General features: G+C 42.9%; 1 pseudogene; it reads right to left on the reverse strand.

Annotated features, from left to right (window-relative positions):
• LOC122564211 overlaps positions 1-8,036 on the reverse strand; it is a 43,346-nt pseudogene that overhangs the window by 24,853 nt on the left and 10,457 nt on the right.

Here is an 8,036-nt window from a genome sequence, read left to right on the forward strand (position 1 = left end):
GCAAGTTTTGCATTTCTTGCGGTTGCAGGGGAAGGTGCCGGGAGTGGAGGTTGGAATGGTGGGGGGTGTGGATCTGACGAGGGAGTCGCAGAGGGAGTGGTCTTTCCGGAACGCTGATAGGGGTGGGGAAGGAAATATATCCTTGGTGGTGGGGTCTGTTTGGAGGTCCCGACCTCTCCGCCCCCACCCCCTCTCCGGCCTATCACCCTCACTTTAACCTCCTTCCACCTATCGTATTCCCAACGCCCCTCCCCCAAGTCCCTCCTCCCTACCTTTTATCTTAGCCTGCTTGGCACACCGTCCTCATTCCTGAAGAAGGGCTTATGCCCAAAACGTCGATTCTCCTGTTTCTTTGATGCTGCCTGACCTGCTGCGCTTTTCGAGCAACACATTTTTAAGCTCTGATCTCCAGCATCTGCAGTCCTCACTTTCTCCTATTTATATGGCAAGTCCAGTTAAGTTTCAGGTCAATGATAACCTCCAAGATATTGATAGTGGGGGAGTACCGTTGAATGTCAAGGGGCAGTGGTTAGATTGTCTCTTTTTGGAGATGATCATTACCTGGCATAATGTGGTGCAAATGTTAAAACAATGACAGTGCTTCAAAACTGCCTCACTGCTTGTAAAATAATTTGTAATGTCCTGAGGTCATGAAAGGTGTTACAGAAAGTCAACTCTTTCTTTTTCCTTTGTGTCAAGATATGAGAACTTCTCTTAATGGCTCAGTTGATAACTGAGTTATTTAGGAAAGGTAAGGATTAGGCAGGTTCATAGGAAGCTCATAGAATACTGTTATTGGTCTCAGTAATCCTGGGCAATGAAAGGTAAGAACTTTTGTTAACCAGTTGGCCTCAATGGAAATTCTCAGATGTGTGCAGTGAGGCAGGGATATGTTCTCCTGTGATGCTCTTTGTGATCAAAGAGCCTGCCAACAGTTGCTCTCACTTGATTTAGAAGCAATGGTTATCCAATCATGGTCAACTTTATCTTCATAGTGACAGGACAAGAGTGTAAGGACTAAGTCCATAGAACACATTCAAGATAACTTTATAAATCAGTATATAAACAAAGGAAGAGGTTCTCAAACTCTCTTGTCCATGATTCACTGAGATGAAGACCTCGTGGATCACTAGCCAACTCTAACCTGTCTGACTTTGTTTCCTATACTAACAGCGATAAATATTTTGCTGCTTTTTTACCACCAACTGTGCTGAATTACAGGAGATTGATTTTTAATTCAATATGATCAGTAAATTATGAACAAAGGTATCAACATTTTCATATTATATTCATGTTAACATGTCATGAGAAGATTAAAATAAAACGAACTACTGCAGATGCTGAAGACCTGAAAAACTCAACAGGTTTGGCGGCATTTGTGGGGAGAGAAACTGAGTTAACGTTTCAGGTCCGGTGACCCTTCTTCAGAACTGACCATTCTGAAGAACTGACCATTCTTCAGAACTGACCCTTCTTCAGAACTGACCCTTCTTCGGAACTGACCATTCTGAAGAACTGACCATTCTGAAGAAGTTCTAAAGTTTCTCCAATTACTTCTGTTTTTGCTGCAAGAGAATGTGTTCATTTGAAACATTGTATGTTACAAAATCATTGCAATAATATTTCTCAGAGAAGCCAACGGTTATTTTACAGACATCATTAACAGTGAGGTCAATCTTGCTTATGAGATTAGATTGTCGATTATGTCATTTGAACAGGAGTCTCAGTCTGCTTGTGCAATGCCACAATCTACTTGAAATAGTTTACTTACAGGCAGGGCAGGAATGTATGTCTTCACATAGAGTTGTGTTAACCTGCAAAGGAAATACAAACTGCTAGTAACAATAGGGAAAAGATAAAACATCACTATCTGTGAGCAAAGGTCAACTTAAACTGAGGTTGGTGTATAATATATTTGCCAGTTGCAATGGAATAACTGACCAAGTCTTCAACAGTTATTTTAAAACCCATGGTTTCTAGCATTTAAGATTACAAGCACGCACGCTACCTTAACTTCACCAAATTTCTCTCCAAGTGTAACACCATCCTGACTTGGAAGTATCATAGAATTCCTACAGTGAGGAAAGAGTCCATTTGGCCCATCAAGTCCACACCAATTCTCTGAAGACCATTCCAACCAGGTCCAGCCCCATACCTTATCTCTGTAACCCTTCATTTCCCATGGCTAATCTACCTAATCCGCAAAACCTTGGACTGTAGGACGAAGCCAGAGCACCCGGAGGAAACCCACGTAGACATGGGGAGAATGTGCAAACTCTGCCTGAGGCTGGAAGCAAACCCAGGTCTCTGGTGCTGTGAGGCAACAGTGTTAACCACTGAGCCACTGGAATCATTGCTGAGGGACCTTAACCTTGGGCCCTCAGTTTAAAAGTTTGATGCTCTAACGAGTGAGCTCTCTAGGCTCGCTAAATATATCACCACTCCTTCCCTCTTGATGAGGCACAGTCCTGGAGCTCACTATCAGACAGCATTGTTGATGTCCCAGCACCAATCAGAGTACAGCAGTTCAGCACCACCTTCTGGAGGGAACTTAAGGACTGGTGACAAATGGCTGGTCTTGGCAGGAACACCTATATTCTGTGATTTAACTTTTAAACATGGTCAAGGATACACAAACAGGCTGTTTGAGGAAGGCAGGAGAACATTTCGGTGTACAGACAGGAGAAACCTGATTGCCAATCATAAGATGAACACCTGGTCATTTCACCATAAGACGCTTGATTCACCATTTCGTTCGTGCACTCATTATTGAAGAGTCAGTCTGGTCTCTGCGTGGTCCCTGATCCAGCTGAGATTGAACCCTCATGAAACATAGCTCAGCAGTTTGGAACCTCTACCCAAATATCCTTTGGCCCAACCCGCTTATGTTCACAAATCCACTCTGCCAATGGATGGTCTTCTTTCTTTCACACAAACATTATCATCAAACACACTCTTTTGAACTAAAAACTGAAAGCAAGACTCTCACTTGGCTACTGCAGGAGACTGTTTGAAAGTCAATAAAATGTGCTCGATGTTTATCAAGAGAGCCCAGCAGGGGAAGCAGGCGATCAGGAGAATGAGAATCCCTCTTTGGAGAATCACTCCAATTCGCTTCAGATTCTTACTGCCATACGTCTGGAAATCAGGACAAAGTATCAAAGAGAATTGGATCAATGTTAACTCTTATGTCTGATTGTGCTAGACACTATTTACCCCACAAAACCAACAGCAGCTTATGCAACAGAAGAAAACGACTATTTTAATAGTTACATCGTTGAACTAAGTTAACCTTTAATCCTTAGTTGCGAACATCGCTGACTAGGCTAACATTTATTACCCATCCCTACTTACCCTTGAACTGAGTGGCATGTTGGGAGATTTCAGAGGATGGGTAAGAGTCAATCACATTGCTGTGGGTCTCAAGTCACATGCAGACCAGACCAGACCAGGTAAGTATGGCAGATTTCCTTCCCCAAATGACATTAGTGACCCCCAATGGGTTTTACAGCAATCAACGATGATCAATTTTTAATTCCAGACTTTCACTGAACTTAAATTTTACTAAACAGGAAAACTAAAGAATTGCAGATTCTGGAAATCTGAAACAAAAAGGGAAAATGCTGTAAAAACTCAGCAGGTCTGCTAGCATCTGAGGAGAGACGGCAGAGATAATATTTTGAGTCACCCGATTAGTCATCACTTAAGAACATAAGAACTCGGAGGAGAGTAGGCCGTTCAGCCCCATAAGCCTGCTCTACCATTTACTAATACAATCATGACTGATCTCATCTCATCTCCACTTTCCTGCCTGCTCTCAACACTTCAACCCACTATTAATTGAAAATCTATCTCCTCCTTAAATGTAATGAGAGCCCAGCACCCACCTGTAATTTCTCCTCATCTCTGTTTTAAATCTGCTAAACCTTATTCTAAAACATTTCTAGATTGTCCCATAAGGGTCAACAACCACTCTACATTTACTTTGCCAATCCCTGTTAGCATCTTATTTATCTCATTCTTCTAAACTTGAGTGGGTATAGGCCTAAACTGCTCAATCTCTTCTCGTAGGCTATGTCTCTCACATCTGGAATTAATCTAGTGAACACTCTCCGAACTCTGAACTCAGCTAATGTAACTTCAAGATGACAGCCTGATGTAGTGATTGTAACGCGGTCAGCAAAATGGACCTGTAAGGGTCGACATATAAAAAGGATGAGAGTCAGGGATACTGGTGTCTGAATCTGAATGAGGCAGTACTTTAGTCAAGGACTGTTCATGTGTAAATAAAGGGTGACCTTGTGACGGGATACTGGCCTCTGTGTTATGTCTGGTATGTCTCTGATTACCATGTGTTGCAGCACTTAAAATGAATGAACCGTCAATAGTGTTACTTTGAAGTTTAAACCTGAAGACAGTTCTTTATTTTGTCTTCTCCTTGACCAGTCTGATTTAAACACAGCTGAAAATGTGTTGCTGGAAAAGCGCAGCAGGTCAGGCAGCATCCAGGGAACAGGAGAATCGACGTTTCGGGCATAAGCCCTTCTTCAGGAATGATTTAAACACAAACTCATCATCTGACATCGAACCATATAATAAAAGGCATCATATCGATTGAATTGTCCTAATCAACAAATTTAATTAAATCATTGTAGAATTTCAGTATACTGATCAGGAATGGACTATTGCTTCTCAACCTATTTAAATTTTGAGTTTTTGAGATAAACATAACATTCTTCTGCACTTCTCCCTCAAACATAGATTTATAAATATCTTCCATATCACCCTCTTCAAGTATGTTATGACACACCCCTGGAGCAGGCCAGACTTGAGCCAAGGCTGCCTGGCCCAGAGGTAGGGGCACTACCGCGGCACCACAGGAGTCTATAGAATCAAAGAGATGTACAACACGGAATCAGATCCTTCAGTCCAACCCGTCAATGCCAACCAGATATCCTAAACTGATCTAGTCCCATTTGCCAGCACTTGGTCCATGTCTCTCTAAACCCTTCCTGGTCACGTACCCATCCAGATGCTTTTTTGAATGTTCTTAATCTGGTGCCTCCACCACTTCACAGGAATAGAGTTAGATACTGTGAGTAAGATACCCAATAGGGTCTCGCTCACTTTGCACAAAAATATAAAATGGGAACCAGCTAATCACCTGCCTAGTTCAGATCCTGCAGTGTAATTGGGCAGAATATGCTTCACTAATTTGTGGCTGCCACTTTGTGCCAATTACCCAAGTTGAATTTTACATCCAATCTCCTTGCTTTTTTATAGGTTAGAATGCATGCATTCCTGTCCATAGCTCAAATATCGCTCTAGCTCAGATAAACAGATTCAGGACCGAATGGGAATTGTATCTTCGATGGTCTGTCTGGATCAAATTCATACAGAGGACTGTGTTCCCCAAGGCCTGACGTTGAATGGATGATTACTCTGATCTGATACAGCAAATTATTTTCCGCTCTATTCAGAGGAAATCACTACCACTTATACAACCTGGAGTTAGCTGCACTGACCTGAGATATGAGTGTGTCACAAGTTGTGGACAGCCCAATACCGATGGAGGTACCTGATAGGGTTATTGACTGTCCAAACAACATAAAAAGAAAAGGAAACATTCAGCAATAAAATCAGAAACATCAAAAAATCAGAAATGTGTTGGAAACATGATACAAAACAATACACATTACGTGTTTAATATAATTGAATAAAATGCCATTGTGAATATTTTTATACATTCCCCCTTCTTTTTGCCTTCTCTCCTGCTTCCGATTAGGTATCAACTGTTGGCATCTTATTTCCTTCAGACCAACCTCATCCGACATTCTCCCTTCACGTTCAAAACTGATCCCTGCCATGGTAGGACTGACAGATGAAAGGAGATTGGATCGGTTAGGACTATATTCACTGGAGTTTAGAAGGAAGTTGGGGGGTGGGAGGTGAGGGGATCTCATAGAAACCTATAAAACCTATAAAACAGGACCAGACAAGATAAATGCAGGAAGGATGTTCCCGATGATTGGGGAGTCCAGAATAAGAGGTCACAGTCTCAGGATGTGGGTAATGTAGTGACTGTAACAAGATCAGACAGGTGGACCTCATAGAATAGGAGTTCCCAGACTGGGGCTGTTAACCTGGTCCAATCAGAGAGCCCTGGCTGACAGAGATAACCAGGAGTGTCGGAGGTTCTGTTTACTCTGAGAGCCAGCTCTAAGGGAGCTGGATCAGCGTTAAGCACTATGCATGTGTAAATAAAGGCTGACTTGTTGATGGGATACTGGCCTCTGTGAATTTCTTCCAGGTAGGTAATTTAGGACTGAAATGACGAGAAACGTCTTCACCCAGAGAGTAGTGAGCCTGTGGAACTCCCTGCCAAGGAACATTGTCGAGGTTGCACCGTTTAATGATTTCAAAAAGGATTTATATGCAGTTCTTAAAACTAAAAGGATCAAAGGGTAAGGGAAGAAAGTGGGACCAAGCTACTGAGTTGGGTAATCGGCCATGATCATATTGAATGGTGGAGCAGGCACAATGGGCTGAATGGTCTACACATTTTCCAATTTTCTATGTTTCTGACCTCCATACTCTGGAGGTCGTCTGGCACATGTTGACCAGAATAATTCCAGGGCTGTCAAAAATATCGAGCAACAAGCGAGTGTCGAGACTAGGCTTGTATTCTCCTGACTTTCGAAGAATCAGACATGATCCCATTGAACTTTATCATACACTTAAAGGTAGAGGTGCAAGTAGGTGCAGGAAGGATGACTCCCCTGGCTAAGGAGGTATCTGGAACCAGGGGCACAGTCTCAGAATAAAGGGAAGAGATTCTGGGTTAAAATAAGGGGGAGTTTCTTCACTCAGAGAATATAAACCATTGGAACCTTTTACCTCAAAATTTAATCATTGAGTATATTCAGGACGGAGATTGGTAGATTCCCAAACACTCATGACTTTGAGAGATGTGGGGATAGCACAGAATAATGGTGTTGTGGTGGATGTTCAGCCAATGGTGAAGAAGCTTAAGTAGTAGAATGGTGAACTCCTTCTGCCCTTTTTCTATTCCTTCTCCTACCTCACATCAACTCCACCTCACAATTGACTGCGCTGCTCATTTTCCTACATTAGCTTTCTCTCCAACTGCACTTCAACTTTAGGATGCTTATCCCTGTGTCCGGCCTCCACTGCACTCCGTGGCAATGAATTCCACAGGCCCACCACTCTCTGGCTGAAGAAATGTCTTCTCATTTCTGTTCTAAAGTAACCCCCTCTAATTCTAAGGCTGTGCTCAAGGGTCCTAGTATCCCCGCCTGACGGAAACAATTTCCCAGCGTCCACCCTTTCTAAGCCATGAATTATCTTGTAAGTTTATATTAGATCTCCATTCAATCTTCAAAACTCTAATGAATACAATCCCAGGATCCTCAGCCGTTCATCGCATATTAGGCCTAACATTCCAGGGACTATTCATGTGAATCTCCGCTGGACACGCCTTAGTGCCAGTATGTCCTTCCTGAGGTGTCGGGCCCAAAGCTGGACACAGTACTCCAAATGGGGTCTAACCAGAGCTTTATAAAGTCTCAGTAGTACATCCCTGCTTTTACATTCCAACCCTCTTGAGATAAATGACAACATTACATTTGCTTTCTTAACCACAGACTCAACCTGCAAGTCAACCTTTAGAGAATCCTGGACTAGCACTCCCAGATCCCTTCGTACTTTGACTTTATAAATTTTCTCACCATTTAGAAAATAGTCCATGCCAGTGTTCTATTTTCCAAAGTGCAAGACCTCGCATTTGCTCACATTGAATTTCACCAGTCATTTCTTAGACCATGTGATGCTGGAAAAACACAGCAGGCCAGGCAGTATCCGAGGAGCAGGTGAATCGACATTTCGGGCATAAGCCCTTCTTCAGGAATGAGGCTGGTGTGCCAGGCGGGCTGAGATAAAAGGTAGGGGGAAGGGGATTTGGGGGAGGGGCGCTCGGAATGCGATAGATGGAAGGAGGTGAGGGTGATAGGCTGGAG

Source organism: Chiloscyllium plagiosum, chromosome 28 (assembly GCF_004010195.1).
Source record: "Chiloscyllium plagiosum isolate BGI_BamShark_2017 chromosome 28, ASM401019v2, whole genome shotgun sequence".
Lineage (NCBI taxonomy): Eukaryota > Metazoa > Chordata > Chondrichthyes > Orectolobiformes > Hemiscylliidae > Chiloscyllium > Chiloscyllium plagiosum.